The 20,609-nt window shown below is 39.5% G+C and overlaps 1 long non-coding RNA gene across 2 annotated transcripts; it reads right to left on the bottom strand.

Annotated features, from left to right (window-relative positions):
- Positions 1-246: 246 nt before the first annotated feature.
- On the bottom strand, positions 247-19,168 carry LOC131819778 (uncharacterized). Of its 2 annotated transcripts, XR_009349326.1 has the most exons (4): positions 19,042-19,168; positions 15,382-15,509; positions 7,601-7,775; positions 247-634 (listed from the first exon to the last, which is right to left on the bottom strand). It is a non-coding gene; the product is annotated as an uncharacterized LOC131819778 (long non-coding RNA). The 2 variants fall into 2 exon arrangements; XR_009349327.1 differs by lacking the exon at positions 15,382-15,509.
- Between the last annotated feature and the right edge of the window lie 1,441 nt (positions 19,169-20,609).

Here is a 20,609-nt window from a genome sequence, read left to right on the forward strand (position 1 = left end):
ACATTTAGTATTTTTGTTATGTAAAATATGTAAAAATGAAAAATATTTATGGATTTTCTATAAAAAAGAAAAAAAAATGTCCTCCCCCAAAGATTTCTTCTCTCACTCTCTGCACCCGCCTTCCCAAGTAAGGGGCTGAGGGAACACTGGATTCCAACTGTATCCAGCCCTCCAATTCAGAAAGCATTTCTGGTTTGGGAAGGTTTAGAGCTCCCTGTAACTCACACATGAACAGTGACACCTGATAGCACTATTCGCTCCCTTTCCCTTCTTCAGCGGTCCTCTTCCCGCATTTTAGCGAAGAGAAAAAGAACGGATAACTCACCGATGGGATGGGGACTTGCTTTTGTTTCAACACAAGAATTTAAAACCAGAATGCGTTGTTGAATTGCTTTCACAGATGGAAGTTTAAATCACATTTACACTGAACATGGTCTTCTCAAAGTCCACGTGGAATCAGTCTGAACAATGGGAAAGACAGATAGGTTGCACTTGGAAAGGTTTAACCTTGTGATGGTGGTAGAATTGTAGGCTCCCGCTGCTTTGGATTTGCTAGTTGGTTCTCAGCCTGTCTCTGGGATCCATCATGGTCCTCTACAGGATGGGGCTGTAGCCACCTTTGAGTTCTGTGGAGCTTTGAATGGCGAGAATGGATGAAAATATTTGCAATAAGCTTTGCAAAAGATCTTTACAATATTCTGCCAGAATGAAATTGCTGTTCCTTGGAGGCTAACCAGCTTTTGACAGAGGCAAAAAGAGACTTGGTATGGATTTAAAGGATCAAAATGTTTCTTTTAAAGGGACAGTGCATATTTTTAAATTCCTGGAACCATGAACATTGTAAAGTCTTGATAGAGACAGAATTCCACAACAGAAACATTTCTTTCCAACATCTAAGGACCTGGAGAAAATGAATTATGAATTTAGTGTGAAAATTCTGCAACCTCATAATTCAAGAGAACAAATAAAAGAAGTTCATACCATAGATTTTCTTACCTAGTGGTAAAGATGGTGATGATTTTTAAAAAGATTTTCAGATCTGTAGAAGTCCTTCTATGTAGGCTTCATAGATCATGAGAAGGAATCTTATTTTGCTAAAACTGTTTAAATTTTAAGTTTAAGCAACAGATATTAGAATGTACATTTTATTTTTTTTAAGGATTTTAAAAATTTCTTTGGCAGAGAGAGAGAGAGAAAGAGAGAACACACAAAAGCAGGGGGAGGGGCAGAGGGAGAAGAAGGCTCTCCACTGAGCAGGGAGCCCGATGTGGAACTCCATCCCAGGACCCCAGGATCAGGACCTGAGCTGAAAAGACAGATGCTTAAGTGACTGAGCCACCCAGGCACCCCATGAGTTACATTTTAAAGAGCTATAAAAAATTCAGTTAAGAAATACAGATACTTAGAAGAGTTAATTGCACTTCCTTCATTCATATAATTATAAAAGCCATGACCTTCTAAACTAAACTTAGCTCACTAGAACATAGTGTCTGATCCATTCACAGTGAGAGGAAACTGAGATAATTCTGTAGATAATGCAAGTCAACCCCTTCCCAACCACTCTCTCACAACACACAGACAAGCACAACTAGTATGTAATTTTTCATTCCTCATATACTTTTAAAATGCTTTAATCCTTCATTCTTCATGCACAGTTTATCTTACCAGAGAAGGAAGATAGAAAATGAAAATAGATATATTGGCTATATTGTAGTTTTAACTGGTCTTTGCATGTTCTTTTGCAGGAGGAGAATTCCAACATGAGGTAAAGAAGTTGGGGGAAGAGAATCCTTCAGTGTTGCGGTGGCATGTTGCGAGGGCTGGTCAGGAGGAAATCAGGGCACCATTCTGGGGTGCCAGCATGTTCCCAGACTGTCAGGCTAGCTCTGACAATGTGGGAACTTCCTGGTACCCAAAGGGAGATTTGTAAAATCATACCTAAGGATGTGTGCAATTTAAGTTTCAGTTTTGGGGTGCCTGGGTGGCTCAGTCTTTAAGCATCTGCCTTAGGCTCAGGTCATGATCCTGGGGTCCTGGGATCAAGCCCTGCATCAGGTTCCCTGCTCAGTGGGAAGCCTGCTTCTCCCTCTCCCACTCACCCTGTCTGTGTTCCCTCTCTCACTATGTCTCTCTCTGTCAAATAAATAAATTAATTAAAAGAGTAAATGAAGTTTTGGTTTTGTTATTTAAGAATGGGTCTGGGGCACCTGGGTGGCTCAGTCATTAAGCAGCTGCCTTCGCCTCAGGTCATGATCTCAGGGTCCTGGGATCAAGCACTGCATCGAATCGGGCTCCCTGCTCAGCGGAAAGCCTGCTTCTCCCTCTCCTGCTCTCCCTGTTTGTGTTCCCTTTCTTGCTGTGTCTCTCTCTGTCAAATAAATAAATAAAATCTTTAAAAAAATAATAAAGAGGGGCCCCTGGGTGGCTCAGCGGATTAAGCCTCTGCCTTCGGCTCAGGTCATGATCTCAGAGTCCTGGGATTGAGCCCCTCATCAGGCTCTCTGCTCAGCAGGGAACCTGCTTCCCCCTCTCTCTGCCTCCCTCTCTACCTACTTGTTATCTCTCTCTCTCTCTGTCAAATAAATAAATAACATCTTAAAAAAATAATAATGAGTCTCCCCTGATTCAAAACTCAGGCATCTTCAATGTAGAAAACTGGAGAAACACGGAAAAGGACGATTATTTTAAAAAGCAAACAAAAACTGCTCCTTGTGTGCTTGTATCACATAGACATTTACAGATTTTATAGCCTTGATAGCTTACTGTCTATTTAGTATTCATGACCATTTTCCCATGCTCATAGGTAGTTTTCTATAATATGAATTTTTAATGCCAGTACTTGTGTCCCATTGTACATTTTCATCCTAATTACTATGTAAATATCCTGTGATATTGTGATATATATGTGGTCTTCACCCCCGGTTCCTGCCAGAGAGCTTCGAAGTTATCTCTGGAATGATGAGAGTGTTTGCATGCTGTGGGACGACTGGTACCTGACAGCTCCTAGCTACGGTTGGGAAGGAAGACGGTCAACAAAGAGACCAACTCAGGCTTAGAGGGTTGGAACTTTCAACCTTACCTCCTCCTCTCTAACTTCCTGGGAGAAAAGAAGGGCTGGGATTCATTGCCAATGGCCAGTGATTTAATCCATCTTGCTTATATGATGGAACCTCCATAAGTCCCCTTAAACTGTGGGGTTCAGTGAGATTCTGAGTTGGTGAACACATGGAGATCCTTGGTGGGTAATACACCTGGAGAGGGCGTGGTCACTTCATGTGCCCCACCCATTTGCCTCCGCCACACTTTGCCCTGTGCCTGTCTTCCCTCTGGCTGTTCCTGGGTTGTATCCTTTATAATAAACTGTTAATAGCATGTAAATAATTTTCCTGAGTTCTGTGAGCTACTCGAGAAAATTGCCAAGCTCAAGGAGTGGGATGTGGGAACCCCCGATTTATAGCCAGTAGGTGAGAAGTAGGTGGCCTGGACTTATGACTGGTATCTGAAGTGGGAGACTTATGGGACTGAGTCCTTAAACTGTGGGATCTGTCACTCACTGCCACTCTACTAAGTGTCAGAATTAAATCGAATTAAATTGTAGGACACCAAGCTTGTGTCAGAAAATTGGTCAGTGTGGGGCGAAAAAAAACCAAGACCCCCCTCCTTTGGTGTCAGAAGTGATATTGGAGGAAGAATGGACCCTAGTAGGATCTTCCATCATTGGATTTAGCTTGTCTATAAGGTTTTTGTTTGTTTTGTTTTTGTTTTTTATTGTTTTTGTTTTTGTAATTATAAATAACACCAAAATTGAAAGCATTTAAAAATATTCAATTTAGGCTAGAGAGGGAAGTAGTAAATTAAGGTACCTAACTGCCAAATCATTGTAAGAGTTATTGATTCCCACAGGGTAGGCATCCTATATTGACAAGATATGTTAACTAAGAAACCAAAAAGTTAGAAACGTGTTGTTATGTTTATATTTTGTAAATGCACCAGAGACTACAATGGTTACAAATGATGAACCCAATGTTTTCAGTCATAAGAACAAAACCTTTAAATAGATTGTGTGCATGAGAACCTTCCTCTATACCTGGCAGTTTGGCTGTTCAATGTTGGCTGATTTGGAATCCCATCATTTTCTCTGTGCCTCACCTGAGGTCAGGTATGTGCCTATGAAGGCATCCTGAGCTGGGGAGGGAGCGCTGGCCCTGTCTCCATCCTGTCTCTCTGAACTTCACTACTGACCTGTGAAATAAAATTAAAAGAATCAACTCATCAGGTTGTTATGAAAACAAGATGTATAAAAGTGCCTTAACAGTTAGGTAAATATATCCTCATCAGCTTCATTGTTCTCCTCCTGTTCATAAACAACACAATGGAATTTTAGTTAAGTGTGTATTTACTTAGTTGTATTCCATAAACAATCCCTACCAGCAAGTAGCCAAGTAGGGAGGGAGTGGGACAGGAGGGAGTAGCCTTGTCCCCTGAGTAAGTCTCTGCCTCAGCCTGAGCTGTGAATTAGCTCTTTCCTTGGTATTTCATTTCCTCTGTGCCCCTCAGAGGCTGATGGCTTCACCCTGAGGAAAGAGAGATACACAGCCCTCTTTAACGTGGCTCCTGAAAATAGGCTCAATCAAGGAAACAGATCTGTCCCACACTGGAAAATTTCTAAGGCAGTTGTGATTATACACTATAGGCTTTGGACACTGCCTTCCTCACTACCTTTCTTAGAAGCAACTCCACTATGTTGTGTTCACTTTATAGAGGAGAAGACAGACTCGTGAGAGACTGCCAGTCATCTGAGGCAGCACAACTCTGTGAACAAAGCATTCAGGACCACCTCACTGGCTTTTGGTTCCACTTCACTGCAAATTGGCAAAATGCACAAAGACTCATTTTCACCACAGTGGGCCCCAGAAGGCCATGAACCATACCATCTCACTGATGTCAGGGTCCTTCCTCCTCAGCACCTCAGTGAGTGAAGGAACCCAGGACAAAGGAATTTACCAAAACCCAGACAATAAAAATCCGGTGTGAGAAAAACAAAATGTCTGGTAAATCACGATCAAGCAAACATCATTTTGTCTGAATAGGAATTTACCTCATTGTTTTGTATGTAACCTGAGGGTTTCTTAAATATTGGGGTGTGGGAGGCTGGGGGGTATCTTGTGGGGAGGCAATCTGCAAATTATCTGGGTCGCTCAGCTGAGGGACAAATTTCTGAGATCACACCCAGCCACTAGATATAGTTGGGCCCCAAGAGGACATGGTTTGCATTCAGTTTGAGAATTTGAATTTTTTTTTTTTTTTTTTTTTTTACCTAATTTCACTGCAAAAGGGTTAAGGTCCTTGTGGTTCCTGGCTTGTGAGGAAAGTTCCTTCATGGTTGGCAGTTTTATAGGTTCTGGCAAATGTGGTCCAGGATAACATTTTACCAGTTCACCAGGTAAAGATTTGCTTTCCTCATCCAAATGGGAAATTTAGTGTGAAACCAATTTAGTTGCAGGTGAAAATTGACTGTGTGTATCACAGAGGCAGTTTCTCACTACTGGAGGAAAAGAAAAACAAAAAACAAAACAAAAAAAAAACCTGTGTTCTGTTTGGGAAAGAAAGCACCAAAACCCAAAACCGCCTTTCCTTTTCAGAAGCAATTTTCAGCCAAAAGGAAAAGGAGTTTTATTTTTTGTGAACCCACAAAAATGTGATATTCACCAGTGAGGAAATCACATTTGTACAATTGTATTAAAGATGTTTTGCTCATTCAGGCAAATGGGAGGGTTTTACATGAAACAGTTTTTGGGGGCATGGGTGAGGGGGTAGTGCTTTTATATAAAGGAAATAGTCTCCCTTGCCTTGGAAGTAGAAATTGCTTTGAAAAGTGACTTGGGAGTGCTCTGTAATCTATCTGCACTCTTAATCCATTACTGATTCACATTCAAGTAGGCTTCCTATAAACCACGCTTTGAACTTTTTTTAGCTGAACATTTTTGATGGATTTCAACTGTGGCTTTAAAAACTGGCTTGAACACATGCACATGACAAGAGCACTTTTCCACAGGACCTGGGGATGTGAGATGCTTCTTCAGGGAAATGGGCACACTTTCTGAGCTGGTTGCCTGCAGGGGAGTAGACTGCACTGATTCCCTGGGCCTGCTCTGCCCTGGGCTGGGGAGCCCTGCCACTCAGCATTTTCAGTACTGTCCTGCTCTGGCACTGGGTCCTTTCTGGCAAATCAGTCCATTGCCAAAATTGTGTTATAACTCTCGTCCAGGGGCACAGATAGACATCTCTTGAAAACAGTCCAACCGGGGCACCTGGGTAGCTCAGTCGGTTAAGCATTTGCCTTTGGCTCAGGTCATGATTCTGGGGTCCTAGGATTGAACCCTGCATCAGGCTCCCTGCTTGGCAGGAAGCCTGCTTCTACCTCCCCCTCTGCCTATTACTCTGCCTACTTGTACTCTCTCTCTCTGTCAAATCAATAAATAAAATCTTAAAAGGAAGAAAGAAAGGAAAGAAAGAAAAAAAGAAAGAAAGAAAGAAAGAAAGAAAGAAAGAAAGAAAGAAAGAAAGAAAACAATACAACCAACTCTACTAAGGAGGAAAAGGGGGAGAGAGGCACATGAAGTTTAGAGGTGTGGAAGGGCAGAGCCTGAGCTGGCCTTCTCAGGAGAAGAGTCAAACGGCTGTACATAGAGCGAAATGGCCCATAGGAGGACCTGGGGCAAGAGAGCAGCCGTAGACAGTCCTGGGGCTGACTTACCTGGAGGTAGCCCATGGCAGGACAGGGGCGACATCTCCCAGCAATGTCAGCCAGAACTTGGCCAACCCTGGTATGTTCCAGCTTAGAGGCAGGGAAGGGCATGTTGAGAGGATGGATCACTATGAACCAGGAGCTATTAGAGGAAACCAGACCTATGGACTTTCCACAGGTAGCAGGAGGATGTGGCAAAGCAGAAATAAATAAATAAATAAATAAGGAGGTAGCTCCAATCACATGATGAGTTTTAACTTGCAGATCACATCATTCTAGATCCTAAAGACTCTTCAACATTCCTAGTCCTTGTGGGGCAGGATGGGATACCTCTAGGGAAGTATTTCTTAAAGTATAGTCTCACCATCACTTAGGAACTTTTAAACAAATTCTCAAGTTCTACTACAGACCTACTGAATAAGAAACCCTAGGAGTTGGACCCACAATCTATTTCCACAAGCCTACCAGAGGATTTTGGTACAAATGAAAGTTTGGAAACCATGGCTCTCTAGCAGTCCTTCCTAGATTTTAAGGTGCATGGGAATGATTAGGTGATCTTGCTAAATAAAAATGCATATTTGCATTTAGGGGCCTGGATTGAAGCTAAGAGTCTGTGTTTCTAATAAGCCCCTAGGAGATGCTGATGCTTTTGGACCACAGAACATATACACTGAGAACCTGTGATCTGGACAAAACAAAGCATCCATGGATTGTATCCCACAGGCATTGTGGGATACACTGCAAGAGGAAGGCCTAAAAGCTAAATGTAATTTCCTCTGGAAGTGCCTTGTGGGGTGACAAGGGCAGGCCACAGGTCAGACCACTGTTTTCCCCTGTGGGTAGGGTACTCACCACACAGTTAGAAGAAAGGTTGAGTCAGTGGGTAGTAGAGTTGAGGGCAATCACCTTTAGTGATTATTTTCTAGGCCAGGTCTTGTGAGTAGGGATCTCAGGGTATTTCCACTTGAATTCCTTCTGGGGCTTTCCATGGAAGCTTTATTCTTGTTCTCTAGGTTGTGTTTCTTTCCTGGAAAAAAAAATGTTAGAGGAAAATCAGTTTGAGAATTCCATAAAAAATGTTTACCTAGTAGATTTAATTAGACAGGAAAGGATTTAAGGTGAAATCAGGAAGCCGGAGTCAGATCAATTTACTTCAATTTCTGATCAATTAGTTGCTTGTTAATGCTATACTGAAAATGAGTACATGTAAAGCAAACTGGAAAGACTTTTAGGCAAAACCCAAATCCGTATCAGATTTTCTTTTGGCCAGAAGATTTTCTTTGCAGTTGAATAGGAAAATAAATTAGATGAGATGGTTCAGAATTAACCCTAGTGGCCACAGTTAAGAGACTTACTGCATTTAAGTGAATGACTAAAAGAGAGGTATTAAGGATATCTGACTTCCTGAGCAACTGTGGGAACAGAATTGCTATATACTGTAGTTAGATTTATAGTCATAGAATAAAGAGAATGTACTTTCAATATTTAGTGCTATGTTTAAAAACAAGGAAGCTTCTTTGCTTTTTCTATTCTAGTGAACGTTAAGTATGCACTTTGTTCTTTCAATGAAAAGCAAAGACAAGAGTGTCATTCTTTAACTCTCATTTTTTATAACGCTGGAAGAAATCTCTCGACTATTGAATTAGACAAGCCTTGAAGGAACATAGATTCTTCTTTAAGTTAACTTAATACAAATCAATATGAGTTGTTTAACTTTAAGCCAAGTTTTGCTAACTTGTGTGTGCTTAGCCTTTAAAGCTCTATGATAATTGTCAGATAAAAGCTATCTTTTATTTTTTATTTTTTTATTTTTTATTTTTTAGTCTGACTTCAGGTAGGAGAGTTTGCAAAATGTCCAAGTGGAGAGCTACAATCCAAGAAACGAAATTATCTTTCTTTCTCATTGCTTCCGGGTGTCTCAAAAATAATTTAAAAAATAAATAAATAAAAAGAAAGAAAATGAGTTCTTGAATTTGTGGTTTTTCCTTTTTGCAATCCACACTGCTTATATGAATTTCCATATTCCACAAAAGGTAGCAAAGAATGAACGTGGAAATGAATTTTTAAAAGACAGAATAGCTCACGGCTTTAAAAAGCAGTCTTGTCTAAATAAGTATTGGCTGTACTAATATCACCATGAGACAAAAATTATAATAATTTGGACCATGTGCTTTACATTTAGCTAAGTCACCCCAGTCTTCTAAGGGGCATAAACAGAACTGATTAAACAGTAAAGTTGTAATGACACATGCACAAAAACATGTGTGTTTTTGTGGCATATGGTAAAAAATTTACATAGGTTTGTAGCCAAAATTTATGTTGAAAGGATCCAAAATGCCAAAAAAAGTAAGAACAATAGTAAAGAATTAAACAAATATTAAATGGCAACAAATTAGATAACTTAGAAGAAATAGAAAAATTTATAGAAAAATACGAATTTCTGAAACTGACTAAAAAAGAAATAGAAAATATGAATAGACCTGTAACAAGTAAAGGTACTCTAAATTAAAATCTTCACATAAAGAAAATCTCGGGTCCGGAGGGCTTCACTAATAAATTCTACCAAAGGAAGAGCTAATACAATCTTTTATAAACTCTTTCAAAAAAAAATTGAAAAGGAAGGAATACTTCTCAAACTAATTTTATGACTGCCCTGAAACCAAAACCAAGCAAAGACAACACAAGAAAAGAAACTAGAGATTGATACTTCCTATGAATGCAGATATAAAAATCCTCAACAAATATTAATAAACCAAGTCCATAAATATATAAAAAGATTATATACAACCAAGTAGAATTTACCCCAAGAATGTAATCAATATAGTAAACTGCATTAATAGCATAAAGGAGAAAAATCCCTATCTGATCATCTTAATAGATGCAGAAAAAGCATTTGAGATCATCCAATACATTTCATGATAAAAATATTCATCAAACTAGTAACAGAAGGGAACTCCTTCAATTTGATAAAGGTCATTTATGAAAAACCTTCAGTTACTACCATACTTAATACAGAAAGACTGGATGTTTTCTCTCTAAGGTCAGGAAAAAGACAAGGGCATCTGCTCTTGCCATTTCTATTCAACTTCACATTGGAATTTTTAGCTAGGGTATTTGGACAAGAAAAATAAATAAAAGGCATCCATATTGGAAAGGACAAAATAAATTATCCCTCTTTATAGATAACATGATTTTGTATATGATAAATCCTAAGAAATCTATTGAGAGACTGTGGACTCTGAGAAACAAACTAAGGGTTTTGGAGGGGAGGAGGGTGAAGGGTTGGGTGAGCCTGGTGGTGGGTATTAAGGAGGGCACATATTGTGTGGAGCACTGGGTGTATAAACAATGAATCTTGGAACACTGAAAAAATTAAATTAAATTTAAAAACAAAGCAAGGTGCGCATGGGTGGCTCAGTTGTTAAGCATCTGCCTTTGGCTCGAGTCACGATTCTGGGATCCTGGGATTGAGTCCCACATTGGGCACCCTGCTCAGCGGGAAGATTGCTTCTTCCTCTCCCACTCCCTTTGCTTGTGTTTCCTCTCTTGCTGTGTCTCTTTCTGTCAAATAAATAAATAAAATACTAAAAAAAAAATTAAAAAATTAAACAAACCAAAAACAAACAAACAAAAAAGAAATCTATTAAATAATTACTTGAACTAATAAAATAAGGTTAGTAAGGAGTTAGAATACAAGGTTAACATATAAAAATCATCTGTTTTTCTATACTAGCAATGAGAAATTTGTAAAAGAAATTAAGAACATAATTCCATTTAAAATAGTATCAATAATAATAATATATTTAGGAATAAATTTAACAAAAAAGTACAAGACTTGTATATTGAAAACTATGAGACATTGTTAAAAGAAATCAAAGAAGTTCTAAACAAGTAAAAAGATATCCCATGTACATGGACCAGAAGACTTAAAATTATTAGGGAAACACTTTTCAAATTAGCCTATAGATTCAATGTGATCCCTATCAAAATCCAAAAAATCTTTTTTTTTGCAGAAATGGAAAAGCAAATCATAAAATTCATATGGAAATGCAAGGGATCCAGAATAGTAAAAACAATCTTGAGAAAGAAGACCAAAACTAGAGGATTCACCTCCCAATTTAAAAACTGACTATAAAGCTACAGTATTCAAGATAGTCTGACATACTGACATAGAATAGACACACAATCCATGGAATGGAATTTAGAGTCCAGAAGTAAACCATTACATTACAATTTATTTCAACAAGAGTGCCATGACAAGTCAATGGGGCAAAAATAGTTTTTTCAACAAATGCTGTTGGGTCAACTGTATATCCCCATGCAAAAGAATGAACTTCAACTACTTCCTTATTCCACATAAAGAAATGAATTCAAAATGGAACATAGATCAATATTTAAGACATGAAACTATAAAGCTCTTAGAAGAAAACAGAAATAAATCATGATGACCTAGGATTGGGTAATGGTTTCTTAGATTTAACACAAAAAGCATAAGCAGTTAAAAAAGAAATAGGCAAATTGAACTTTTTCATTAAAAAAAAAAAATTGTCCTGAGAGCTCCTGGGTTGGTGACCATTTGCAGCTTTGGAGAGAAAGGAGTTTGGAGAGGAGAGGGAAGATCTGCACCCTTTCTCATATATTTTGCTTGGTGTATCTCTTTCATCTGGCTGTTCCTAAGTTCTATTCTTTTATAGTCAACCTGTAATGAACTTAGGTGAGTTCTCTGAAGCCAGATTTGCTTAATAGCTATTTGTCCACGGTGTGATGGATGCCAGAGGTGATCCCTGAAAGACAGTCTTCCAGAGAGTGTCTTCTTCCCTCTCAGGTCCTGTACTGTGACTGGATAGGCAAAGGGAATTCATAGTAAATGTCTACAGTAGATGCTTCCAGTTGCCTTCCATCCCTCTAGTTTCCAGTAACAGGACTTGATTTTGTGCAGGTGTCCAAGGTTCCACTCCTGACATAGGTGATAAAAACAACTTAATGATCTGTTCTGATCTGAGAAGTCTCTGTGATTTTACACCTCTCTCACATGCAGACCTGGATATGCATCACTGTGGCTCATTTGCAACCTGAATTCCTTCAGACATGAAAGGATTTTCATAGGATTTACACATACTGTCTATGCATATTCTTATATTATCTGAATAATGATGTGTGGTTGGTCAAGAGAGTCAACGTCTGGGATGTGAACAAGAGCAAACCAGCGCCCAGAAACCTGGAGAAACTCCCAGTTCCAATGCCAGTGCTGTGCTGTTCTAGTCCACCCCTCTCCCTTTTATTCCCCTGATAGAGAGATGGAAATGCAATTACAAGAGTCTGTTTAATGTTTGTTGAATGAATAAACAAACAAATGAATGACTGAAAGGAAAAAATATACTAAAAATGGTACCATCAAGAAAATGAAAACACAACCTACAGAATGAGAAAAAAATTACAAATCATATATCTGATTAAGGACTGGTATCTAAAATACATAAATAATTCTAAAATTCAATAATAAAAAGATAACTCAATAAGTGGGCAAAAGATTTGAGTAGACATTTCTCCAAGGAAAATGTAGAAGTGGATAAGAAACACATGAGCAAATGTTCAATATCCTTAGTCATTGGGTAAGTAAAAATCAAAACCATAGTGAGATTCCACTTCACACTGAGATGGCTGTAATAAAAAAGATAGACAACAACAAGGGTTGGCAAGGAGATAGTGAAATAAGAAACCTCATAAATTTGCCAGTGGGATATAATATGGTACAGCAATTCTGCAAAACACTTTGGCAATTCCTCAGAATGTTTAACATACTCCTGGAAGTGAAAACACCCATCTTTATGAAACCTTGCTCATGAGTGTTCATAGCAGGATTATCTGTAACAACTCAAACCTGGAGGCCACCTCAAACCGATGAAAGGATAAATAAAATGTGATATATCTATAAAATGGGATATTATTTTGTATTAAAAGGGAATGGCACACTGACACATGCTAATGATATGGATGAATCTTGAAGATATTATACTAAGAAAAAGAAGCCAGTCATAAAAAAAATCATGTAATGATTGTATGACATGAATATGAAAGGCCTAGAATAGGTAAATGTATATCTAGAGAAAGATTAGTGGTTGTCTAGAGCTGTGCAGGTGTGGAGTTGGGGAGTGATTGCTAATGCCACTGGGCACAGGGTTTTTGGGGGGCAATAAAAATATTCTAAATTGAGATTGTTGTGATGGTACACCTGTCTGTGAACATATCAAAATTATTAAAGTGTTAAAAAATTATTAAAGTGTTTGTATACTTTAAATGGGCAAATTTCTATGGTATGTGAATTACATCTTAATGAAAGGTATTTAAAAATAAATATTGTGGTTTTAAGTATAGAAATCCCAGACACACACTATGTAATTTTCTCTTCCTCTTTCTCTCTGCTTGATAGTAAAACACATGTATTATTTTTTCTACCTATAGGTTGTCAACCTCATCTGGTTACTTCCCTTTCTTATTCAGAGCTTGACTGTGTTTAAGCAAAATCCAGACCAACAGGGTAAAGCAGGAAAAGCTATATTCTTTAGACACCTACAGCCTGGTCCTAGTGTGTGCTTAGTGCCCAGTGTTCCAAAATAAAAGAGGCTCCCTCTCTTCAAGAAGTTTCTTTATTACCTAGTACATTGATTAGATCTAATCAGCAATGGGACCTGGATAATCTAATACAGGAAGGTGAATTTGTAGATGGCTTTACAAAGAGTTGTAGAGTAAGACTCAAGTCTGGAGTGTTGTTAAGGAGAGGTATATCTCATTCCACAGACAGGTTTCACTGAAGAGATAGAGGAATAATAACTCAGTAAAAGTAATTGTAAACATTTGTACCACACCTTCCAGTTTGCGTGACTCTTTGCCCAAACACCGTCTTACTCAACTCTCCCAACATCTCTTCAAGGAAAATATTCCCACCCCAATATATAGAAGAGGCAAGAGTAGTAGTAGACCAACATCTTCTACTTTCATACTCCGGGCCATTTTCACAAGTACACAGAAATACGTGAGTCTATGAGATTTTACATGGAAGAATTTTGGAGAAGCCTTGAGAAACAATAAAAAGAAAATGTATTAGAAAAATACTACTGGGCAAGGGAAGTCAAGCAATTCTACTACCTCTGAGATATGGTCAAATCTTTCCTTTTGTAGAGTACAAAACCATCCCTAAACCACCTCCTGGCAGAGATGGAAGATTTCATCTATTTGGTATCTGTTTAAAGACTCCTTTCTCTAAAGATAGTGTCTTCATTTAATTTAATTTGTTGTTTGCCGCACACAAAGGAAGCAATACATGAAATTGCTATGTGGTCTTAATTTTGAACAGTAATGCAGGTCAAGGTGGAGTCTGGATATAATAGGAACTATAAAATAAAAAAGGACCATGTTATCATGGAACAATTCTGTCAAGAAAGGAATGTATTGGACATTAGACATAAACTGAGATTTGGAAAAGCAGGCTTCAAAAAAGTCAGGGGAAGTTTGGATAATTTTATAGCCAGAGATTCTAAAGTAGAGAGGTACAAAAGATAGAAGAGGCTTGAAACAGACAAGATTCTGACTCTAAAACTTGAGTGAAAAAGAAGGAAAGATTCAAGAAATCATCATGCCTTCCCAGGTCTTCTTGTAGCTAGGGAAGGACTCGTTCTCAAGGTGGAAGGAGCCCCTTAAATTAAGAAGGATACCAAAGTTGCTGCGGCTAATATCGAAAAGATTACTGCCTATGTTCTCCTCTAGGATTCTGATGGATTCCTGTCTCACATTGGGGTCTTTTATCCATTTTAAGTTTATCTTTGTGTACGATGTAAGAGAATGGTCGAGTTTTATTCTTCTACATATAGCTGCCCAGTTTTCCCAGCACCATTTATTGAAGAGACTGTCTTTTTTCCACTGTATATTTTGTCCTGTTTTGTCGAAGATTATTTGACCATAGAGTTGAGGGTCCATATCTGTGCTCTCTATTCTGTTCCACTGGTCTATGTGTCTGTTTTTATGCCAGTACCATGCTGTCTTGGTGATCACAGCTTTGTAATAAAGCTTGAAATCAGGTAGCGTGATGCCCCCAGTTTTGTTTTTCTTTTTCAACATTTCCTTAGCAATTTGGGGTCTCTTCTGATTCCACACAGATTTTAGGATTATTTGCTCCAGCTCTTTGAAGAATACCGGTAGAATTTTGATCGGAATGGCATTGAAAGTATAGATTATTCTAGGCAGAATAGACATTTTAACAATGTTTATTCTTCTGATCCAAGAGTATGGAATGGTCTTCCATCTTTTTGTGTCTTCTTCAATTTCTTTCATGAGTGTTCTGTAGTTCCTCAAGTAAAGATCCTTTACCTCTTTGGTTAGGTTTATTCCCAGGTATCTTATGGTTCTTGGTGCTATAGTAAATGGAATCAATTCTCTAATTTCCCTTTCTGTATTTTCATTGTTAGTGTATAAGAAAGCCACTGATTTCTGCACATTGACTTTGTATCCTGCCACGTTGCTGAATTGCTGTATGAGTTCTAGTAGTTTGGGGGTGGAGTCTTTTGGGTTTTACATATAAAGAATCATGTCACCTGCGAATAGAGAGAGTTTGACTTCTTCATTGCCAATTTACATACCTTTTATTTCTCTTTGTTGTCTGACTGCTGTTGCACTCCTGGGTATTTACCCCAAAGATACAGATGTTGTGAAAAGAAGGGCCATCTGTACCCCAATGTTTATAGCAGCAATGGCCATGGTCACCAAACTGTGGAAAGAACCAAGATACCCTTCAACAGATGAATGGATAAGGAAAATGTGGTCCATATACACTATGGAATATTATGCCTCCATCAGAAAGGATGAATACCCAACTTTTGTAGCAACATAGAAGGGACTGGAAGAGATTATGCTGAGTGAAATAAGTCAAGCAGAGAGAGTCAATTATCATATGGTTTCACTTATTTGTGGAGCATAACAAATAGCATGGAGGACATGGGGAGTTAGAGAGGAGAAGGGAGTTGGGGTAAATTGGAAGTGGAGGTAAATCATGAGAGACTATGGACTCTGAAAAACAATCTGAGGGGTTTGAAGTGGCGGGGGGTGGGAGGTTGGGGTACCAGGTGGTGGGTATTATAGCGGGCATGGACTGCATGGAGCACTGGGTGTGGTGAAAAATAATGAGTACTGTTATGCTGAAAATAAATAAATTAATTTTTAAAAAATTTAGTAGGAAGAAGTAGGCTCTACCATTGTTTATATGAAGTCTTTAATAAAGTGAAAAGAAAATTAAAAAAAAAGAAGGATACCAAAATCACGGCCTGTTCTGTGACAAAAATCCCAGATAGACACAGTGTCAGAATGAGTTGAATTTTCTCAGAATACCAGAGACACTGAAAAGGGATATTTCTTAAGGTATTCATGGAGTGAGAAGAGCAAGAAAGTTTAGGGCTTTTAACAGAAACCGTAGAGAAGTACACAGACAGGAGCCAAAAACAGCACTTGCCTCTCCGGCACATACTTGTGTTTGCTGCAAATGAGAAAGGACTTTTAATGAAATGGGCAGCCAGATCCAGTACAGATCCAGTCTGAGAACCTAGACTCAGGCAGCTCAGGGACAGGAGATGTGTTTAGACCACCTGGAACCTAATGGGATGGGTGCTGATGGGGAATGAGAAAATAAGAAAGAAGTAAGTAAATGAGTATGCGATTAAAGTTTTTGTTTACTGGTAGCTGAGTGTGAGGCCACAGTGACACGAGGCAGCCACATAATGGGTTGGCTTGGGAAGCAGGAACGTCGGGGTTTTGTTAAGAGACTTCGAGTGTTGAAAGCAGGCATAGGCAGCCCCACCCTTTGGTGATGGCCTGACTACATCTGGAGGATTGTCTCCCATGCTGTGACTTACACTTGAGGAGGGACAATGAGTAACTGGAGCACATGTTTTTGTCTTGAAAGAGAAAAAGTTTAGGGAAGATGGACAAATGAATCTGAGTCACTTCTAGTGCTGAGATTGGCCCCTGAAAATTCCCTCCCCTACCCCAGCACTGCCCTTTTCTAGATGATGTCAGCAGGTTGGGTCCAAGGACCCAGAGGGGATCCTGCAGGACCAGCCAAGAGGGTCCTTGGCTTCCTGCAGGATGGAAGTCAAAGGTGAGACAGCAGGAAGTGAGAGCAGAGTTTACTGAAGAAGACATATAGAGAGAGTGTAGCTACAGACAGAGCATCTGGTAGACTTGGAAAGGAGATGAGCACAAGTCTTGATTTTTGTCAGGGTTTGGGGTTTTTATTGAGGACAGTGGTTGGGTGGACATGTCCCCTCAGGCAAGCAGCAGCTGGTTAGAACCAAGAGAAGAGCTGGGTGTTATTCTCTGGAGCTAGTGGGTTTTGGCATCCAGATGTCTAGTGCTACTGGTTTGGAATATGCATATGATAGCTTCCTTTGGTCATTCTCACCTGGTCCTTGGCTAGATGTTATCTAGTCTAAAAAAATCACTAACTCCTTATCCTTTATTAAGAGGACATACACTATTTGCATTCTGAAGCATGTGCAAAATCGAGTTGGCATGCAGGTCCTGGCAAGAACAGAAGCAGGAAAAGGAGCAAAAAGCAGATTTTTATGGAGTCCTTCAGTTTCCCTATCTCACTAAGATTGATCAAAATAATGACTTGTCCTCCAGGGCTGATCTCTGGTAAAGAGGTGAGACTTGGGGCTTTCGGGTGACGGAGGGCCCAGCTTTAGGCCTGGACTGGCCTAGGAAATGCCAACCTGGCAGGTCTGAGCCAAAGAAAACCCTGCCCACCGTTCACTGCCACCCACCAAAGGACCAGAGGCAAGTTGCTTTTTCCTGCACCTCATTTTACTCATCTGTAAAGTGGGGATGATAATGTCTACCTCAGGGGACTCTGGTGACGATTAAGTAGGGTAACATTTGTAGAGAATTTAGCCCAGTTCTTGACATCTGGTATGACCACGTCAATGGAGAACGGCAAGAAGCAGGCATGGAGACATTTTATTTTGGCAAAAGACCACCCTGAGCTAGTCCACTGACCCCAAAATGGGGAGATGGCCCATCAAAAGCATCTTCTGCTACCTAATGAGCAATTTCTACCTGCCAGGTTCATATCAACTCTCCTAGAGGGTGGAGTCACTCCCTGCCACTACAGAAATGGAGAGAGGGACGACATTTTCAGCACCTACTCACCCGCTCCGTCTTGGTATTGATAATTAATAAGGCCATGTGGCCTGCGACCTGGCCCTGAAATCCTCAGCATTACCAGGATTCACAGAGACAGGATGGAATTACAAAACACTTAGATACTGACCAAGCCCTAAACTTCGAGGGACCTTCCTGACTACTAACTCGCCCAGGTGCACAACAGAAGTAGACGAGGCAACATGGCGCCAGGACCTGGGGCACAAGGGCTCCAAGTGTTAGGCCCACCATGTCCTAGACTCCCTGGGCTCCAGGAAGGAGCTGAGCCATTCCAGACTACGGGGTGGGGTGGGCACAGGACACCTATCCCTTCAAAACAGAAGGGCTCCACGGCTCTCTTGGATGCCAAGGAACTATTATAGAGTAGCATTTTAATGAACTAAGTGTAAATGCATTAAAAACACATGGAATAAATGCTCCTTGAAATAAACATCGGTTTAAAAAAAAAAGAAGAGAAAAGCAAATGCTTTGGCAAAACACATTTTAGGTTTTTTTGAACCCCAAATACTTGAAAACTGTTCAGGCAATCTTACTCAATTCAGAGTGCTGTTTAGCTCTCCCATGATGACTAATAATACATACAAAAGTGGGAAAATGCAACATATTTCTCTAGTCCTGGCATTTCCAGAAAAACACAGACCAACAGAAAGATTGTCAGAGAACATTTTAAAAAATGCTTAAGAAATGAAGGCTTTGAATTTTGTAGAGCAATGAGAGGCGTTAAATATGTGTTGAGTAATTAATGTAAGACAAAGAATTATTAATTTAAATGCTGAGATATATAGTTGGGCCCAAACACTGAATGTGAATGCTTGTGAATCAAAAAATCACTACTAATCTTATTTACAAAAAACAACAAAACAAAACAAAACCAAAACCAAAACCAAAACACAAACCTAAAACCAATCAACCAAACAAGCAAACAAACCAAACAACAACAATAAATAAAAACACAACCCGACTCCTTACCAATTAGTTTTGTAGTCCCAGTCTTGTGCACTTGAGGAGAAAGTGAAACTACCAGAAGGCGGGAGAATGGAGGCCCAGGGCACTCCTACCCACCATTTGTTCCACCAGGGTCTTACCTTGACTGCCAGGCCTAGACATTTTGTTACATTCTGAGCCCAGTCACCCTAAGGTCCCAGGTGTCCTCCAGCTGCCCTCACCCTGCCTTCTGCCATTTCCCACCACTCCAAGAGCAGACTTCCCAACAGGCACGCCCTTTCAGATGGCCAGCAGCTCAGGTTTAGTTAATAAGCAAGGTGCTTGCTGACAGGGGCTGACCACCTCCTGGAGGCGTTTGCATTTTAATAGGGAACTGTTAAAGAATGCTGGGAGTCAGGCTGGGTATTAGAGCAGGGAGCTCTCTCCATAGATCCTAACACCAGAAAACTAGCCCTGCCTACCCTCTCTGGACTGGAGCACAAAATCAGCATTTCTCTTCACCCTGCCTGGGCTGGAGATCAGCGCCCTAGGTAAAGTGGGCACCTGTGGACAGCAGGATCCAGAATCTGATTCTATAGGATGAGATGTCAGCCCTGGCTTCTGAGGAACCAAAGAGGAGTCACTCATGGGAGCCACTTTGGAACACCTCTGGGCCAGACTCTGCCTCAACTTGCAGGTAGAGGTTACACGTAGTTCCCAACCTCTAAGAATTCATTCTTTGAGGACCAAGCAGATCCCGACAGAGAAGCTGGTTCTGCTTTGGGTCTTGGGTCTTGAAGAGGTCTTGTCTTTCTTGGGGCCCAAGGTACTCCCTAGGGGTTGCCAGTGGCCCATTCCCTCTTCTTTCACCCCTCCCTCGTCACCATGCATGAGTCTGGGGGCTTTTTCAAATGATAAAATTAACGTGATTTCATTTTTGAAGTTTTTGAAATTATAAAAAGCACAAGAAGGAGCCAGAAATCACTGATAATGTCAGCATTCTTGGAATCACAAAATTAACCGATACTTTATGTTTTTCTCATCTTTACTCTGTACTTAGGGATCTAGTTTTAATAATGACTATATATATATACACACACATTTATATACATATGTACATGTATAAGTATACATATATATTGTATATGTACATTTTTATTTTGTATATTTTCCTCCCCTTTTATCATGTTACAAGAATTTTCCCATTTTAAACATTCTTTGAAAACATTATGTTCCATAGAATAAAGGGTAATAATAATATAAAAAATAGAACTTTTTGATGTGTTTAGGTTTCCACAAACTCTTTATTCTCTTTATTAAACACTCAGGCTGGTTGGAAGGAGACTTGTAAAACCAAAAATCTTAAGCTTAAGGAGCTTGCACTGAGTAATATATAATGTTTTAGGATAATGCATCTTAAGGAAGAAGGCTTGAAAGTATTACTTGAAAGTATTACATTTGACATTAATTCCTAGAAATTTGAAACAGTCACTGATTTTCACACTAGCCATTGCTTTGTGACATATGTTGTCTTCTGAGTATTGTTTTGCAAACCCTGAGGCTATTTTAGGTTAGGGATCTTTAATAGGTGTTCCATAATAGGGAAAAAATTAACAAGTCTTATTATTTTCAGAAGAATTTTTATTTTTCTGCATTGGATGTCAGGATCCCAGGGAACAGTGAGAATAATATAACCAAAAAATATATTTGCTTTTGAGATTCCCCCCCT

The sequence above is a fragment of the Mustela lutreola genome, chromosome 1 (assembly GCF_030435805.1).
Source record: "Mustela lutreola isolate mMusLut2 chromosome 1, mMusLut2.pri, whole genome shotgun sequence".
Taxonomy (NCBI): Eukaryota; Metazoa; Chordata; class Mammalia; order Carnivora; family Mustelidae; genus Mustela; species Mustela lutreola.